This window comes from Podarcis filfolensis, assembly GCF_964270895.1.
Source record: "Podarcis filfolensis genome assembly, chromosome: 12".
Taxonomy (NCBI): Eukaryota; Metazoa; Chordata; class Lepidosauria; order Squamata; family Lacertidae; genus Podarcis; species Podarcis filfolensis.
In genome coordinates this window covers 15,505,672-15,525,545 of record NC_139614.1, presented here as the reverse complement: position 1 = coordinate 15,525,545, position 19,874 = coordinate 15,505,672, and the positions used below count along the sequence as shown (strand labels likewise).

The 19,874-nt window shown below is 41.6% G+C and overlaps 1 protein-coding gene across 6 annotated transcripts in view; it reads right to left on the bottom strand.

Moving 5' to 3' along the window:
- GADL1 (glutamate decarboxylase like 1) overlaps positions 1 to 19,874 on the bottom strand; it is a gene marked incomplete at its 5' end in the record, with an annotated part of 94,068 nt that overhangs the window by 2,560 nt on the left and 71,634 nt on the right. The window lies entirely within an intron of this gene.

The window sequence follows — 19,874 nt, the reverse complement described above, 5'->3', positions numbered from 1 at the left end:
AAACTAACATTATAAAACAAGCGCAATAAAATATACATGGCACCTCTTTATGGGTGGTAGCATACATGTTCAAAAGCACAAGGTGCTCACTGTTTAATACCCAACCCATTACGTTACAAAACTCAAAATAGTTCGCTGTGGATCTGCATTGTCATTGGCAGAAAATGACAATTTTGCAATGAGCAGCTAGAACCTTATTGGCACAAAGGTGGAGAACATGTACAGTGCCCACTAAGGAAGGATGGCGGTGTAAAATGTTTGAATATACTGAACTGGCTGGTCTGATGAACAGGATAAGAGAAAACGAAGATAAGGAATATAAGGTGGAATGGATAAGGAGGAATGGATAATGTTTATTGAATATTTTAAGAACCAGTATAGACAAATACATGGCTTAGCAGGTCTCGAGTAAATCCACCAGAGTTGAAATAGATGCGAGTATTTAATAGATAACAAACTGGATGATTAAAAAGATGTGGATTATGCGGAGTAGCAGAAAAGCAAAGGAATAGGGGAAAGTGTGGAAGGGAAGTCATATGGTATATGTATACATGCTATATTTGGTACAAAGTTGTAAGTGGGACGGGGAGGGAAGGGTATGGGGCTTAAATATGCTCTGTTCCCGTTTTTGAAAATGCAAATAAAAATAGAATAAAAAAATTTCTGGCGCACCGCTTATTTTGTTATTACCTTTGTTTTTCTCAGTCAAAAGTATACACACAAGCTACTCAATTAGTTAATGTATCGAGAAAGAAATGTTGGATTAAAAGGTATCACTTGTAAATGAGAACTACAAGGGTTAGATTCTGCTCCCTGATACAATCTCACTTCAAAACAAGCAATGCTGCTTTAGATTTATGTGTGCGTGTGTCAATGAAAAAGAGCAAGCGGCCTTACAAGAAGTGTAGTTTTGGGAGTTGGGTGTCGTATCCAATGGAATGGGACATTCCATAGTGGAGTCACCAATTTGGGCGGGTCCCATCTCTGCAATACGCTGACTATAATGCCTGCTGGAGCACTGTACAGCCAAAGGCTGAGGACAGCTGGTCCAATTTGTAATGTCTGGTAAAGGTGGAAGATGACGACCAGGTGGCTGCCCTACAAATGTCCAACATGCGCCAGAACGTGAGATGGACGGGGTAATTTAAGGGAATCGTAAAGCCATGAAAATATAGGCCTTAATCCACCTCACTAAGGTTGCTTTGGAAACTTTAACCCCTAAGGTAGACGGGTGAAAGGATACAAATAAAGAGTCAGTTTTCCTCCATGGCGGCCATTAAAACGGCAAAGAGGCACACACATAAACACACAGCCTCTGATTTTCACCAAATAAGCACTCAACTCCTTTTGTCACACCGTGGACCGGGAGGAGGATTATAGAAATTCAGACCCAAAAGTCTCCATTTGCCACTCCGTGGACCAGGAGAATAAGGGGGCAAAAGCCTCACGCCAAACCACTCAACTCCGATTGCCACATCGTGGACCAGGAGTGGGGGGAAACAGAAGCTAGACACACACTCCCCGTCACAGCTACCGACCAGGAGGATAAGGACAAGGGCAGGCAGTCCATCACCGCCAAAGCGAACCAGGAGGCACTTAGGGCTCAATTTCAAAGGCAAATGCAATAGGAACGCTCACTCCGTTGCCCGTGTTAAAACAGCGAACCGGGAGGAGGTGGCCAAGTCGTTTTTAAATCAGAGCAAGAGAATGCAAATGCCACACCAGCAGTCGCACAAGTAGCACACACACCAAAACGAAAGAAAGACAGTTGTGACCCCAGAAAAATGGTGGCAGCCGCTGAGGGAAAGAAAAGGAGCGTGCCGACAGAAGGGTGGCGCTCCTGAAGGCGGGAACGGCTATTGGTGCTGCGGCAAGGGCACCCGTTCTGGAGAATTTATCAATGGAAGTAAACAACTAAGGAATAAAAGAAGAGTGGCAAATTAGCAGAACGACCAAACGTAGAGAGCAAATGAAAGGGTTTGTTTGCCTGCACGTTGTGTTTCCCCCCACAAACAATGAACTATAAAACTAAAACGACGATAAGGGAAATCTAAAGAAAAAAAGGAGGGTTCAGAAACTAGTAAAAAACTTAGGTGAGTCAGGAGAGCTGGGAGGAACATACTGTTTGTGTCTAATAGGAGGAAAAATTGAGGGTTTAGCCTATTTCCCACAAGTCTTTGTTCCTATCTAGTGTCTTGTGACATGGTGAACACCCGTTCCACTGGATACGACGCCCCACAAACTAAAACTAATATATAACTCAACCTCTCCCTTGTTCTTCACCAGGTTTACACAAACACACACAACCCAATTCACTTTACGAAGGCAACAAGCTGGTGGTAAATTCTTCTGATACACTCAAACCTTTCTCTCATCATGGCACAACTTTCAGATATAAATATTTCAGATAAGGAGGAAGGATTTCATGAAAGGAGAGGACACAGCCTCTTCCATTTTGCAAATTAAGTCCAAAATGACACATAGCGTCATCCTACACATGTTCAGGTTTACTCAGAGGATACTGAGTTCGTTGGCAACACTTCCAAGTGAGCGTGCTTTTAGGATTGCAGCTTCAGCATGTGATTTCAGGCATACTTACTTGAAAGTGTGTCCCATTCAAATAGGCACTCTATTCAGAAATAGTGTTGTTCATAACATAGGTGTTCCACGAATAATCATAGCACAGAAATTCACCCAAGAGTAGCCATATCTAGGTTCTTCCCAGACTATTCTGAAACTCTTTGGCCTGACAAGTAATTAGAAAATAAATACTTGCCATACAACCCTAAAAAATACAGCCTCCTTTCAAACTGCTCTGTGTTCCTTCCTATGAGCAAATATACTGCCTACTTTGATTTTGAAACTCATTTGCTCAACCTCAAAAAGGTAGTGTCAGAAGCTGCTGATCGATCGATATATTAAATATGATGATGCCTACCTTTACTTAATAACATTATTTCTCCTGCAACAAAGATACACTTCACTTGATAAAACCCAGGTAATTAATTTTAATATAAATGTCAGAAAATTACTCAATATATTTCCCAACCTATCATATTGTACACACATCCCTCGCTATTTTAATATCTAATGTGCAAGTGAATGTTGGCTTGAAATCAATGTTAGATTCAAAAGATGGCATGTTTTCACCTGAATCTGCCTCTGCTCATTTCGATTTGCTTTTGCGGTAAGTCCTGCTTTTTTTTATTATAGGCCAACCCACTCTCTGGATATTAATTACACATCACAACATGACACAAGCACGAATCAATGAACACAAAATACAGAATGTGATACACGGCCCGAATATTCATTTCAATTTCGAAAGCAAGGAAAAATACGAGAGAGAGAGAAAGCAGACATTGTTAATAAGACGTGTGTTGCAAAAGAACTAGGGATAGATTAGGAAAATGTATGGACAAGTGAAAATGATAATTAGAATTGTTGATACCTAATGAAATTCCTTTCGCCCCCTTAACCAGCCTTGTAGAAAAATTCACTAGACTGGAAAAAGAATTTTCCTACCATTTTCCTGTGCAGCCAGATGTGTCACTGGGCTGTTTGAACTGGTAAGCTACATCTCTAAAAGGAATAAGAATAGCTATAACATTATCTTTTCAGATGATGAATGTAACCTAAACCTTGTTTTTGTGTTTTATCCCAGACATGTTCATAATATTGCTGCTCAGTTCATAATCTCATCAATAGCTTGCTTTCTTCGTAAAAGATGTTCCTATACAGAAGAATGGAGATTTGCATAAAGCAATGTTGTTGCACAACCTAAATACTACAGTACTTTAAATAAAACCCATGTAAAAATTGAAGTGGCTTAGCTAAGTTTCTTTCCCGTGTCCTTGTTTTGAAATTTATAGGAACTTGGCCTAGTGACCTACTTGACCTAGGTCCAGGAACAGTAATTTATTCTTGACCTATTTTGGAGCAGAAGCTTAAATTAATTTGAATTTGGGGACATTTCGCTGGCCTACATGCCAATATTCAGTCTAGTGCTTGAGGACAACCCTGTGGCTTAGTGAGATTCTCAGGAGATAAATGCTCATCTTGTAGGATGTGCTTGGGAACTTTGCAAAGTGAAAATATGGAAATGTTTGGGAGATTGCCAGTATTTATTTATGTTTTTACATAAGAGCAATGAAAAAGTATTACTTGGCTTTCCTCAGTCTTATGCTTTGTCCCCCCCCCCCCATGTCATTTGTATATCACAAAAATAGCAAAATAAATATGGAAAAATATCTACAACATATGTTTCATTATTAGTGGTCAATGTATGAGTTCTTGGTTTATGAATTGGTTTCCCAGTGGTTCTCAACCTGTGGGTCCCCAGATGCTGTTGGACTACAACTCCCATCACCCCTAGCTAGCAAGGCCAGGGCTCAGGGATGATGGGAGTTGTAGTCCAACAACATCTGGGGACCCACAGGTTGAGAACCAATTAGGAAGAAGAAAAAAGAAAAAAGGGAGAGGGGGAGTGGTGGTGGGGGGGTCGGGTGGTTATGCCTCTACTATTCTACTTAGTGTGTGTCAGTGTTACTTGTATGGGTTCTCTTACTATTCACTTGTATGCATTGGGTTTTCTCTCTGAATATATCACTAATGTGATTCAAAAATTGTAGGCTCTGTAACATGATTTTTAAACATTGTGTTTGAGAGCTTACAAGTTCTGGAGGCTGTCACTAAAATACCCAAGTCTCTGACCCAGGCTTCCTCCACCTCGGCCCTCCAGATGTTTTTGGCCTACAACTCCCATGATCCCTAGCTAGCAGGACCAGTGGTCGGGGATGATGGGAATTGCAGTCTCAAAACACCTGGAGGGCCGAGGTTGAGGAAGCCTGCTCTTACCTCACATGGAAGAAAGAGCAAGCTTGTTTTCTCCTGCTCTAGAAGGTAGGACTTCAAACCAATGCCTTCAAGCTCCAAGAAAGGAGATTCTGACTAAACATCAGGTAACACTTTCTGACAGTAAGAGCTGTTTGACAGTGGAATGGTCTCCCTCAAGAGGTGGTGGGCGAGAGCTTCCTCAGAGGTTTTTAAGCAGAGGTTGGATGGCCATGTGTCGTGGGTGCTTTAGCCGAGATTCCTGCCTTGCAAGGTGTCAGATAATCCTTGCGGTCCCTTCCACCTCTACAATTCTATGATTCTATGATCTCATAGCAGACTTTGCAGTTGTGAAACGGACTGTGGGTAGATGCCAATCATAAGGACATTCCCAAGTCCAAGACAAAAACACCAAAACAAATCCTGTAGTAAATGCGTCAATGAAATTCGCAAATGATTTCGTGCATTTACTGAGCTTTCCTTGACCTCTGAGAGTCTGTAAAAAAAAAAAAAAAGAAGGCATCCTCTTTCGATTTCTGGGCTGTGCCTTTCTCAGGATGTCTTCATGAAAGTGATAAAGGTAAAGGTACCCCTGCCCGTTCGGGCCTGTCTTGACAGACTCTAGGGTTGTGCGCTCATCTCACTCTAGAGGCCGGGAGCCAGCGCTGTCCGCAGACACTTCTGGGACGCGTGGCCAGCGTGACGAGCTGTTCTGGCGAGCCAGCGCAGCACACAGAAACGCCGTTTACCTTCCCGCTAGTAAGCGGTCCCTATTTATCTACTTGCACCCGGGGGTGCTTTCGAACTGCTAGGTTGGCAGGCGCTGGGACCGAGCAACGGGAGCGCACCCCGCCGCGGGGATTCGAACCGCCGACCATGCGATCGGCAAGTCGTAGGCGCTGAGGTTTTACCCACAGCGCCACCCGCGTAATATATGTGATATTACACATATATTACACAGCACAATTCAATATGTTGGTGCTGACCTTTAAAGCCCTAAACGGCCTCAGTCCTGTATACCTGAAGGAGCGTCTCCACCCCCATCGTTCAGCCCAGACACTGAGGTCCAGCGCAGAGGGCCTTCTTGCGGTTCCCTCATTGCGAGAAGTGAGGTTACAGAGAACCAGAGGGCCTTCTTGGTGGTGGTGCCCGCCCTGTGAAACGCCCTCCTATCAGATGTCAAGGAAATAAACAACTATCTGACTTTTAGAAGACATCTGAAGGCAGTCCTGTTTAGGGAAGTTTTTAATATTTAATGCTGTATTGTTTTTAACACTCGATTGAGAGCCGCTCAGAGTTGCTGGGGAAACTCAGCCAGATGGGCGGGGTATAAATAATAATAATAATAATAATAATAATAATAATAATATTACATATTTGTGCTTTGCTTGCATTGTGTCTTTCAGTGTGTGAGAATGTAATTGAAATGTGGTGAGTGACACTGCTAAACCATGGCAACCTCATGCCCTCTAGCTGGCAGGGGGCATGATGGGAGTTGTAGTTCAAAACATCCACACATTTTGATTGGGGAAGGTGGTTTTAGTGTTGCATGTCCGTGCAGACATTGGCTTTCTAGACGTAATGACTTTTTCCATGCTTAGCATTGCCATTCTGTGGATAATTCTGACTTTGTACAGTATGCTTTATGGATAACGTGGCTGGACTCTGGTCACCCTCAGCCAGCACGGTCAAGTGGCAGGGACTTGGCAGTCTAGCCACATCTGGAGGGCCACAGGTTTCCCATCCCTGCTGCACATTCTGCAAATCAATCATATGTGGGAATTCCTGCCATAGGCTTTTGTACGCTGAAATGCAAGCCATAATACCATTACCATCATGTGTCAGCAAAATTCAGCTACCCACTCCCTTTCACTAGTCATCATTCTCACATGATTGAAAGGAGAGCAGATTCCGCTAATAACTTCTGAATACTTTTTTTTTTTAAAAAAAGAGATAAATTTAATTGAAATGAAGGGCAGAATGGTTTCAGAAAGAGCTGCAGCCCCTGGAACACATTAGAGAATCAGATGCAACATAGCAAATAACAGGTCTTGATTTCAGTCCCAGGAACTCATCACAGCCCCCAAACAGGCCATCGTTTCACGGTGTTAAAACTGCACCCTTCATTTACTGGCGTTAAAAAAAAAAATCAGTGAAATGCCACAAATACTTTGCTTGTTTATTGCTTTGTATTGTGAAATTGGTTGCAGATGAATGCAAAGGCTTTTTTTCTCTCATCTCCAGCGGTAATTAAAACCAAACCCGGGTCATTTGTCAGCTGTCACCCCGACTGGGATAAACGAAATACCAAATGTTGGCACTCCCAATTGCAGCTTTGGTCCTTTTGCCAAAGCAGTCTGTAAAAACCCAAACATGTTTTTCTTTTGTCTAGAATTTGTTCTGGGCCCACATCCCTAAACCACTAATAAATTATAGCTGCGCATGAGTGCACCAGAGTTTCCCTTGCACTGCACCGTACAACAAAATGGAGAGATAAAGGTATTTGTCAAAATAATTGTAACCGCTTCCACATTCCTCAGAGCTACTGGATGTTATGAAGAGGAAGAAACAGATGCCTCCATATTTGCCCTACCCGTTTCATTTTTTTGGGGGGGGGGATGGTTTCTGGCTTAGACATGTTTAGTCACAATTCCAAAGATGGCAGTTTCACCTCATTGACTTCACCACCAGGCACATAAGCCAGATGACCAGTCAAGTGTCATTGGTCTCTGTCAGCCACGATATGGGGAATTGCGGCCCTGAAACATTGTGACCCGAAAGCAGACTTGAGAAATACTGCGATTAGATAAACAAAAACTACGTAGGAAACCCAGGTTGTGAAACACCACTAGGGCTGGAATCCAAAGCGATATTGCATAGGAGCGCTCATCCTGCTGTATTCTCCTGTGGTGCCCAAAAGCAGCTGCCAAAAGTCAGGATTAGGACTCGGTAAAGGAAAGGAAATTAGCAAAGCCCAATTAGGTGCACTGATGAGTTTCAATGTGTTCTGTATATATGGAATAAGATCAAGTAGCCCAGTGCTTTCTGGGAGCAGAAGACCTCCCTAGCTTGACTATTATAGGTAAAGGAAAAGGGACCCCTGACCATTAGGTCCAGTCGTGGCCGACTCTGGGGTTGCGGCGCTCATCTCACTTTACTGGCCGAGGGAGCCGGCGTACAGCTTCTGGGTCATGTGGCCAGCATGACAAAGCCGCTTCTGGCAAACCAGAGCAGCACACAGAAACGCCGTTTACCTTCCCGCCAGAGTGGTACCTATTTATCTACTTGCACTTTGACGTGCTTTCGAACTGCTAGGTTGGCAGGAGACTATTACAGATACCAGGGACTAAATTCACATGTGCTCTACTACTGAGCTATGGATCCTTCCCAGTCCTCAAAGCTTAACCGATGACATGGAACTAATGGTTTTAAAACAACTTGTTTAAACAGCTTTTAAGAAGTTATTAAGTTTTTTCCTCATTTGTAGATATAATGAACATTGTGCTGGGCTTGGCTACGGAAGGTTCAAATTCTGGTGGCATCTCTGTTCTATTTAAGTGCTTCAAGTTCTTTCTGAAGAAAGCTCTGGGAAGCACATGTGGAAGTAGCTTGTTTCATGCTATTTATCTATTTGATTTGTATACCGCTTTTCATCTGTAGATCTCAGCATAAAGATACAAGATTAAAAACACAAAATACATAATGAAAACACGAAGATGATAATAAATAATGGTAAATAAAATAAGAAGAAGATCTTGTTGGTGTTCTGCAGCATAAAAACACAAAACAAAGATTAAAACTTGAGCAAACCAGTAACACCCCTCGCACAACCACGTTTAAAGGTGAAGGGATCCCTGACCGTTAAGTCCAGTCACAGACGACTCTGGGGTTGCGGCGCTCATCTCGCTTTATTGGTTGAGGGAGCCAGCGTACAGCTTCCGGGTCATGTGGCCAGCATGACTAAGCCGCTTCTGGCGAACAAGAGCAGCGTGCGGAAACGCCGTTTACCTTCCCGCCAGAGTGGTACCTATTTATCTACTTGAACTTTGACGTGCTTTTGAACTGCTAGGTTGGCAGGAGCAGGGACCGAGCAACGGGAGCTCACCCCGTCGCGGGGATTTGAACCGCTGACCTTCTGATCGGCAAGTCCTAGGTTCTGTGGTTTAACCCACATCGCCACCCGCGTCCCACACACGTTTAGAAGGATATAATTGCTCTTCCAAGTAAATAAAGCTGGGAGACAAGGCTGCTTCAAGCATTCTTTTAGTCGTCCCAAGGAGGAGGAGGGGGAGAAGAGAGATCTTGCTACCCTGCTGGCATGACCCTCTTGTTCAGCCTCCATGAGATGACTGCAGGGAGAGGAGGGAGCCTGTGCGTTTTAGAACGATGGTCCTCCAGGCTTACAAAGCAAGCCTGAAAAGTAGAGAAGGCTCCTTGCTGCACACAGATGGCGTCCAACTGATGGAGAGTGACAGAGGCAATTGGGCAAGAGGGGGCTTGCTCCCTTCTCCTCCTACATGCAGAAAAGAAGGTGTGTAGATCAGGGGTCAGCAAACTTTTACAGCAGGGGTCCAGTCCACTGTCCCTCAGACCTTGTGGGGGCCTGGACTATATTTTTTTAAAAAATAATGAACGAATTCCTATGCCCCACAAATAACCCAGAGATGCATTGTAAATAAAAGCACACATTCTACTCATGTAAAAACATGCTGATTCCCGGACGTTCCGCGGGCCGGATTTAGAAGGCGACTGGGCCAGATCCAGCCCCCGGGCCTTAGTTTGCTTACCCATGGTGTAGATATTAGCTACTGGCCAACATCTCCTTCTGCATGAAGGAGGAGCTTGAATACAAGCTCTAACCTCTATCTACTTCTTCCACACACTGGTTTTCATGCCACAATCACTCTTCCTATAATACGAGTAGCATTTAGCGGTTATCGGGATTTATATACCACTTAGTCACTCATAACGTCTAAGCGGTTTACATAAAAATAAACATTAAAAACACTGATAAAAATCTAATGTCAAAAGCAAGTTAACACTGATCAAAAGCCAAGTAAAACCAGATTTTTCTTTTTAAATGTACCGAATAAAATAAAATTGCTTGTTAAAAATGTATTAGCCTAATGGGGCAAAATTAAACAAGAAAGTATTTAACAATGTAGCAAAGCTGGCTGCCTAATATCAAACCTTGCAAATACAAAGTACGAAGGTCACCAAGAGCACGGAAAATAAATTAAAATTATTATTATTAATTAGCAGAAGTGATCCTTATCATTGTAGTGAGTCCTGGTTGGTCATATCAAAAGTACAAGAGCTACGGTGTTAACATCTATACCAATATCTATCTATAGTTATTTGTTTACACACAACTAGGTCATTTAGTTAATACTCATCTATAAAGCATGTCATTAAAATTTTGTTCGGAGAACAGCCCCCAACCTCCTGCAAAGTGATTCCCCCGCCCCCCAGAGTAAAGAAATTGCAGCAAGTCATCTCAAAAAAAATATTTTGAAGATCTTTTCATAGTTTGTGTGCACTGGGATGAGTTTTGTTTTTTGTTGCTCTCTTCCTCTAGGGGAACAAAAAAAAATCACAGTACAAATGTACGTTCAGTGGGAAAGGATGCATTATTTGATGATTGGCTATTAAAAGGGGAGAGAGAGAGTTGTACAGTACTGTAGAAAAATAAATGTCTCATGAGAGATTTGGAATGGCTCCCTATTATTCACACTGAATATTACCGTTATCTGAGCTACCATGTGTGGCAACCTCCAGATTTGCATTGCAGTAGGGATTAAAGAGTTGTAATGATAGTTGTGCCTCTGTTTTAGGTAGATCTAAAGGGAAGCATTAACATTTAAGAAAGCCCAAACTCTTGTATATGGTTTAGCACAAAATCATTGCAATGACCTTCAGATCAACTCCAAGGAAAGTAAAAGAATCAGCAAAATACACAGTGCTGCGTGGCCATACAACCTCATTAAAAAGAATTAGGGGAAACCCCTATTTCAAAAATCTATTATCCATGTTCTTTATTTCTATGCCTTTCTCGGGGTTGTTTAAAATCGGTCTTTCCCATCTCTGCATATTGAGCCAAGCAGATATTATTGCAAGTAACTTGCATGTAGCAGTCATGTATGGCCCAAGGCTGTGCTGAAAATTTCTCTTGCATATATTTTTTCCCCTTACCATTCTCTAGCAATTTATGAGAAAAGAACATCTGAAATATCATGAAAGACAGGATAACATTTTGCAGAAAGTTCATGGGCAAGGTATATTGCTTATTTCACTTTCAAGGTGGCAGGGGATGTTTCGGAATGTCCTTCCTTTCATTCTCCAAAGCATCTTTCCAAAGGTCTACATTATGCAGCCTCCCTAGGTGCCCACGTTTCTGGAAAACCTCATTACATCCTCACTTGGGCTTTCCTGTACACATGGGAAGGTGGGGAGGCTGCCTAATGTTTTCTAAACAGTGGTAAACTGTGAGTGTTTTCTTTAATGACTTTTTAAAAAATATATACATTATTTATTATATTTGTAAACTGCTAGCACATTTGCAAAGCAAAGCTGGGTCTGGTATGGTTTCGAATTGGATGGGGGACCACATGTTGAGATTTATGCACTGAAGGGGGTTAGACTATGATCACAGCATAAAAATACAAAATGAGAACACAAAGTACATAATAAGAACAAGGACAAACCAGTAACTCCCACTTCCACAGAAACATTTAACATGACATAGAATGTTAATCAGTCAAAGGCCTGGTTAAAGAGAAATGTCTTTGCCTGATGCCTAAAGATATGTAATGAAGGAGCCTTAAGAGAGAATAGTATGAAAATGATATACAGGTGGTACATGACCCCAGTCAAGCTTGCAAAAATATATCATTTGCCCGATAATAAATGTTGGAAATGTAAGGAGGTTGAAGGTACATTCTTTCACCTTTGGTGGACGTGCCCAAAGATTAAGGCTTTCTGGGAAATGATTTATAATGAAATGAAAAAGGTATTTAAGTATACCTTCTTGAAGAAACCAGAGGCTTTTCTCTTGGGCATAGTCGGCCATTTGGTGCCAAAGAAGGACAGAACTTTCTTTATGTATGCTACAACAGCAGCAAGAATACTTATAGCAAAGCACTGGAAGACGCAAGATCTACCCACTCTGGAAGAATGGCAGGTGAAGTTGATTGACTGTATGGGTTTGGCAGAAATGACCGGCAGAATCCGCGACCAGGGAGAAGAGTCGGCAGAAGAAGATTGGAAGAAATTCAAGGACTATTTACAGAAATACTATAAAATTAATGAACTCTGAAAGATGCTGGATTGAACTTATGTGGTCTCTAGCTGTTATGATAAAAATAACTGGGATTAAAATTGTTTAAGTCATAAAATTTAAAAAGTTGATTGGAAAATAAGGTGTTAGTTAAAAGGAATGTTAAGAGATTAGGATTTGCTGGATTAACAATCTGAACTAGAAAACAAGAAGGGGAGGTATGAGGAAGTCAAAGAAACATGTTATTGAAAAACAGTTATTGAAATTGATTTGTTTTTAATATTCTTTTTTTTTCTTTTTCTTTTTGTGTTTGTATAAAATTGGAAAATTTAATAAATATTTATAAAAAAAAAAAAGATATGTAATGAAGGCACCAGGCGAGTCTCCCCAGGGAGAGCATTCCACAAATGGGGAGTCACCACAGAAGAGGCCCCGTTTTTGGGTTGCCCCATACCTCTCATGGAGAATGCACACAATGATGATCACAGGGTCTGGGTCGGTTCATATGGGGAGAGGTTGGGCGGTGGCAGTCCATGAGGTATTCTGTTCCTGAGCCATTTAAGGCTTTATAGGTCAGAAACAGCACTTTGGGTTGTGCCTGGAAACCAATGGGCAGCCAGCGTAGTTGGATCAGGATCAGTGCAACATGCTCTGTCTTGCCCCGGTAAGCAATCTGACACGCTGTAAATCAGGTTTTCTAAACCTAGTTTTTCCACCAAAAAAACTAGGCTACAAGTGCATTTATATTTTTTCTAGGCATTTATAAAAGCTTTTGAGTGCTGGTGTATCCTCATCATTTTATTGAAATCCTCATCATTTTATTGAGCTCTGTGTAAACTTTCAAAGAGATCTGATCATTGGTTATGGAGGAAACAAATTAAAATGTGCACAAGCATATCTTGTGCCGAGGGTCTCAAGAGGGACAGACAACGCAGATTTAACGAAACTTCGAAGTGCTATAAAAGTAAAACCGTGTGAGATAGAGGGGGGAAATTCAAGGGGGTTTCTTTCAACCATAAGGGAAGGGTGTACACCAAATTTCATCAATATCTGAGACAAAGGGTGACATGACCTCTTTGAAATGACGCGGAATGACCCGCTTTTAAACAGAGATTGGTTCGCCATCTCTCAGGGTTTATTTAGCTGTGATTTCTACATTGCAGGGGAGACGGCGACTAGATGACACTTTCAACTAGATGATTCCTTTCCAACTCTGCAATTCTACGATTCTATGGTTTGTTGGCAGCTTAAGATCCAAAATAGTTCTTAACACAGGTATTTCTCACAATATGCCTTTTTCAAGTGATCCCAGGAGCATTCACATTTTTTAAAAAGAGAGGTTATCTATGCATATTTTTCTGGGATAGTCTCATGTCAGCTTCATAATTCTAGCTGCCGTGTGTTTTTAGGATTAGCCCTGCAAAAGCTGTGTAGATCATCGCAGTGTAATTTCCCCCACTTTTTCCCAATAAAATCTTCCTGGGAATATCAAACATTACATTAGAATAAGTTCTAAATTAAGAGAAAATAACCATATCCGATGTCCACAGAATATTTCTGCTATTTCTTTCTTTCTTTCTTTCTTTCTTTCTTTCTTTCTTTCTTTCTTTCTTTCTTTCTTTCTTTGCTAAAAGGAAAAGCTGTTCACCAGTTGGAATTCTAATTCTCTTTATAGCTATATTGCCAATAAACAATTTTATTAAATGCAGTTATATGGTTCTCATTAAATATTTTACAACTGCTCCAATAAAAACTTTAAAATTAATGCTTGCCCTAAAACGCAAAAGAGTAGTAACCTTTGTTATGTGAGAACATCCCAATCCAAATATTATAATTAAAAATGAATAGCAATAAGCCTTCACCATTGATTAATTACTGATTAATATTTTAAGCAGAGTTAAGAGTTCACCTTACAGCACATTAATTCAGAAATTTTAAATCTAGAGTCTCTTCACTTTTTCCAGAAAGCCCAAGGGAATTAACAGTGGAAACAGTTTGCAGGGGCTTTTGGTATCTGCTAATGTAAAAGGACATCTTTATTATTATTATTGCATTTTACAAATGACTTTGAAAACAAATGAGGGGGGAGGACACACAGTGATGAGAATATGGATCCTGAATTTTTTGTTATGGTTATTAGGGACGCGGGTGGCGCTGTGGTCTAAACCAGAGAGCCCAGGGCTTGCCGATCAGAAGGTCCGCAGTTCAAATCCCCGCAACGGGGTGAGCTCCCATTGCTCAGTCCCAGCTCCTGCCCACCTAGCAGTTCAAAAGCACGTCAAAGTGCAAGTAGATAAATAGGTACCACTCCAGCGGGAAGGTAAACGGCGTTTCCGTGCACTGCTCTGGTTCGCCAGAAGCGTCTTAAGTCATGCTGGCCACATGACCCGGAAGCTGTACAATGGCTCCCTCGGCCAGTAAAGCGAGATGAGCGCCGCAACTCCAGAGTTGGGCATGACTGGACCTGACGGTCAGGGGTCCCTTTACCTTTACCTATGGTTATTATTTATGGTCCTTAAAATAATTTCTTTTTAAAAAAGTTTTAACCACTGTGTACTCTTCTTCAGACAGGAATGTTTTGTTGGGGTAGTCACAATCAGAAACAAATGATGCTGTAATAATTTGTTGTGGTGGATGCACCATGAAGAATTTCTGGCCTTTCAGCCTTATCGTAACCACAACCAATGCTTTAAAAAGTGAGCACAGGGTCACAATCTGCGACATTACGTGCTCCCTCTGTATAGATGCTGCTCTTTATAGCAAAATTAATAAAATGCTGTGAGCTTTATTCAGAGTCAATTTTCAAACAGTGTTTTCCAGCTGTGTGTTTAGTGGCTTCCACATGTCACATTTTAATATGCTGCTTAATACAAAAGTCTCGAAACCGGTGGAGAGCCAGCTTAGAGGGTAGAAGAAGTTGAGAAACACAGAAAAATTACAACTGAGCTGAAGTGTCTTGCAAACTATTTCCACTATTACAGTGGAAGGTCCCCCAAAACATGGTGATTTAGAGCACAGCTAGTCCAGAATCCCATGCCAGTCTATTTGCTGGAGAGGAGTGCAAGCTATCTACAGTGAATTAAAGAACAAATTAGTAACCATAATAATATTGGGTGCTGGTATCACATGAAATCAAGGTTTAGAATTATAGTCATGAGCCTCAGGCTCCCCTTGCATGCAGAGTACATAAGTTCTGGTCCAGGGTGAAATATACTCTGGTGAAATATACTCGGAGTCGAGTGTGGATTTCATGCTCTTTATTCAGCTCATAGTAGTGAGGAATGGAAGTTCCCCCAAAATGTCTGCCTTATATAAATTATTTACACAATGGCCCCCATGTGATTGGCTAATTCTGGGATTCTCCTGTAGGCCAATCAGATTGTGGATTCACTTCCACCTGGAGTTGGATTGGATTGCTCCTGCGGACCAATCAGACTGCTGCATTTTGGATCCTATTCAACTCAGTACATAACAATCGGTTTGCAGGCAAATTATTGCACACATAAGTTTGGATGAAACAGCAAACTATGGTTTGCTCCTAAACTAGGATTGGGAACTCTTTAATCACCACATATGAGGTGGTGGAAGGAAGGGAAATGGAGATGAAGACCATGGCTTAGTGTCACATCTGAGTAGGGTCATTTTTAATAATGTTTCTTTATGCTGATTCCCCCCTGTCAATTTAGTAATCTCGCTTGAAAAATCTGGTTTTTGAAGGAAAGGACTAGGGTGCTTCTGTTTTGTAATCAGTAAGAAGACTCCTAATCTTCTCACTGATTTTTCAAACAGGGAGAAGTAAAGGAGGTGGGGAGCTGAACTTCACAAACACTTACAGAGTCCTCCATATGGATTCAGGTGCCAGTTTAAGAGAAGGTCAGGCATAAGATTTATTGACCTCATATTCTAGAGGCCAATATTTATTCAAAGAGCTATAAATCTCGCTGTTTTGGCTCTCTAACAGATGTTAATCCTCCTATTATTCAATCCGTTCTATTAGTGTTAATTAAATTCAGTACACTTGTGAGTCATGTGTCAATATTCATTACCACAACGCAAGTTGCAATTACCGTAGTCCTGATTATTAAATCTAATAATATTCAATATATCAAAATGTTAAATAGTTGTTGCTGTTTTTTTAAATGCCATCACTTGTATTTCTGAAACTAACTGTATTTATACTTTGTGGGTTTAGATTTTCCTTATATCCGCCCCGGCCTGAGAAGAATATAGCATTAACAAGACAGATGTGGAAAGTTAAGAACGCAGGCATCTATAAGCACACGTTGAGAATTAGAATGGTGTTAAAAATAAAATAATGAGAAATCACTTCGGTCTCTGGACCTGAAACCAAATGATTCCTTTCTTTGAGATACTGTGGTTACAATACGGTCTCCTACTCCCATGACTCCAGGATACATACCAAACAGTTGTCACAAGCAAGCACAATTTCTTACATCTTATTATACTGTATACACATTCAGTTTTACATTGCTGCATTATTACTTTTATGGAAATACCTGGGAATCAGAAGCGTTATTCTTCTACACCATCAGATGCATTCCAAACTGAATTAGGAAGATGGCATATTAATCTTCTCTACTGCTTAGTAGTCTGGGTGCATTCCCTGACGGCAGCAAATATCGCTAATGTACAAGTAGCAGCTAGCTTCGCCCTAAATTATTTTAGTTTCCTTTCACACCTAGAATGAACGTTAGGCTCATTCTCCCCCCCCCCTTTTTTAAGCTAGCTGTTCATAACGTTCTGACAGTTTTGTGTAATTCTGATGCAGAAAGCCATGCCTTAATATAGCAGCTATACTATCACTAGGGTTTTGAGAGGGGTGAAATGAATGACATGGCAGAGAGAGGTAACAGCAACGAAAGGTGTTTAATTCTGCTTGTTCTTCCATGTTTCAGAAATTCAGAAACCTAAAAGGTATCCGGCTTAATGGCTTACAAAAGCCTTTCCAGGGCCATTACATTGGACACTTTCACCATCTATAATAACGCAGCCCAAGAGTCTGCCCAGTAAATGAGAATTTGATATGTAGAATAAGTTTGTCAAAGCTCCAGATGAGGAATTGAAATTCCTTGCCTGGCTCTGTGTTTGGAGTTGCCCTGGCCATTCATTATGGCTTCCATTTCAGTGGCCTCTCGTGCCACAATGTGCCACAGTTTTCTTGTGACTTTCTTGTGTGTCTTTTAGCAAACCAGTGGTTGTATATAGCATGCTTGGTTCCATTACGGGTGCCACAGCTGTACATACATACAGGTGCAGAATCGTGTCCTCAGAGGCCCACAGTATTTCGAGACAAAAGTACTGTGACCTCCCTTGCTATTTTGGAGAATACAAGTGGTTCAGTGGTAAAGTGAAATTGCTTTGGCTTTCCTGGGCACCGATGATAGGGGAGAACAGTATGAGCCAAGTTCTCTTATAACAAGGGATAGCTGCTCTTCGCTCAAAGGCGAACAGTGCTGGAGTGACGTATTCTCCTTCTGAAGACGATATGGGAGTAAAATACTGCCCGGACACTGAGGTCCAGCTCCAAGGGCTTTCTGGCGGTTCCCTCACTGCGAGAAGTGAGGTTACAGGGAACCAGGCAGAGGGCCTTCTCGGTAGTACAGTGGTACCTCGGGTTACATATACTTCAGGTTACATACGCTTCAGGTTACAGACTCTGCTAACCCAGAAATAGTACCTTGGGTTAAGAACTTTGCTTCAGGATGAGAACAGAAATCGTGCTCCGGCGGTGCGGTGGCAGCAGGAGGCCCCATTAGCTAAAATGGTACTTCAGGTTAAGAACAGTTTCAGGTTAAGAATGGACCTCCGGAACGAATTAAGTACTTAACCCGAGGTACCACTGTGCCCGCCCTGTGGAACGCCCTCCCATCAGATGTCAAGGAAATAAACAACTGACTTTTAGAAGACACCTGAAGGCAGCCCTGTTTAGGGAAGCTTTTAATATTTGATGTTTTAATGTATTTTTAATATTTCACTGGAAGCCGCCCAGAGTGGCTGGGGAAACCCAGCCAGATGGGCGGGATATAAATAATATATTATTATTATTATTATTATTATTATTATTATTATTATTATTATTAAAATACTGTTTGCAAAGGGGTGTGTGAATGCATCCAGAATCAAGGGGCGAAATGCTCCTCCGATAGCACGGTGATGCTCTACTACACAGAACGCTTCAGTCAATGATGTTTTGAGATCTCCATTGTCAAGATTATTGCGTAAGATTATTCCATTCCTCCTGTTGCAGTTGTGCCCTGCCACCATATTAATTATTGGTTAAAAGTTGCCATCCCCTGCCCTGCTAAGCTCCACGTTACATATGCTGTGAAGACATGCTGGGCTGGTGTTTCCATGTATATAAAAACTTGTTTGTTTTTTATGACCTACAGTCAATACGATATAAATAGCTCCATTGTAAAACTGCTCCATTTCATTTTCTCATCTTTTCCAACGGGAATATATATATATATATATATATATATATATATATATATATATGATTTTCTGTAACAGTTCCAGTGACTGATACTACTACTACTACTTAAACATTTGTTTAGCTCCGGCAGCTTTCAAAGTGCTGTAACCAACACTCTGGAACTGTGAAGAGTTCCTGTGAAATATTACCATATAAAGTTTATGAATCAGACAGATTTTTATTGTTTGTGCGCAATGGCCAGTACAATGTGACTCACAACCCCCCCCAACAAACAATATAACCCAAATGTAGTAAGTTAAAATGCAATGCAATGTTCCCAGAATCGTTTAGATTCAAAAATGCATCTTGGCAAATCAGCACTGTTTCTGGCCAAAAAGGGTAGCCCATAATTGTCTTACTGCTAATGTATATTATTACCCAATTGGTAACAAGTACAAACCCCAGCCAACAACCATCTGATTTTGAACAATCTGATCTTCAAAATCAGATTGATGAAATGAGCAGAGAAATCTATTGCTAGGTGAGTTGCATAAAGGACCACTTTTGGTTATCCATTTTAACACAGATTGAGGAAAGGCCATAGCTCAGTGGTGGACATCTGCTTTGCATGCAAAAGGTGTCCGGTTCAACCCTTGAACACAGGGAAGGATGCCTGCCTAAAAGCAGGGGTTGGACTAGATGACCCTTGTGGTTCCTTCCAACTCTATAATTCTATGGGAAAGCAGCTCTTCAACTGTTTTCTACAACAGTTCCTTCCCAGCAAGCCTACAACTAAGCAAGGAAGGTTAGCCAAAGACAGGGCAAATCCCTTTTCACATATGTAGTATAATTCAGGAATTCTGAAAGCTAAGGAGGTATTTACATAATAAATATCTTCATGTATAAGGGACGCGGGTGGCGCTGTGGGTTAAACCACAAAGCCTAGGACTTGTCGATCAGAAGGTTGGCAGTTCAAATCCCCGCAACTGGGTGAGCTCCTGTTGCTCGGTCCCTGCTCCTGCCAACCTAGCAGTTCGAAAGCACGTCAAAGTGCAAGTAGATAAATAGGTACCGCTCCGGCGGGAAGGTAAACGGCGTTTCCGTGCGCTGCTCTGGTTTGCCAGAAGTGGCTTAGCCATGCTGGCCACATGACCCGGAAGCTGTACGCCGGCTCCCTCGGCCAATAAAGTGAGATGAGCGCCGCAACCCCAGAGTCGGTCATGACTGGACCTAATAGTCAGGGGTCCCTTTACCTTTATCTTAACGTATCTGACAATCATGCTTCCCCAAGACTGTCCATCTCCCCATAGCCCAGGCTGCTACTGCAAC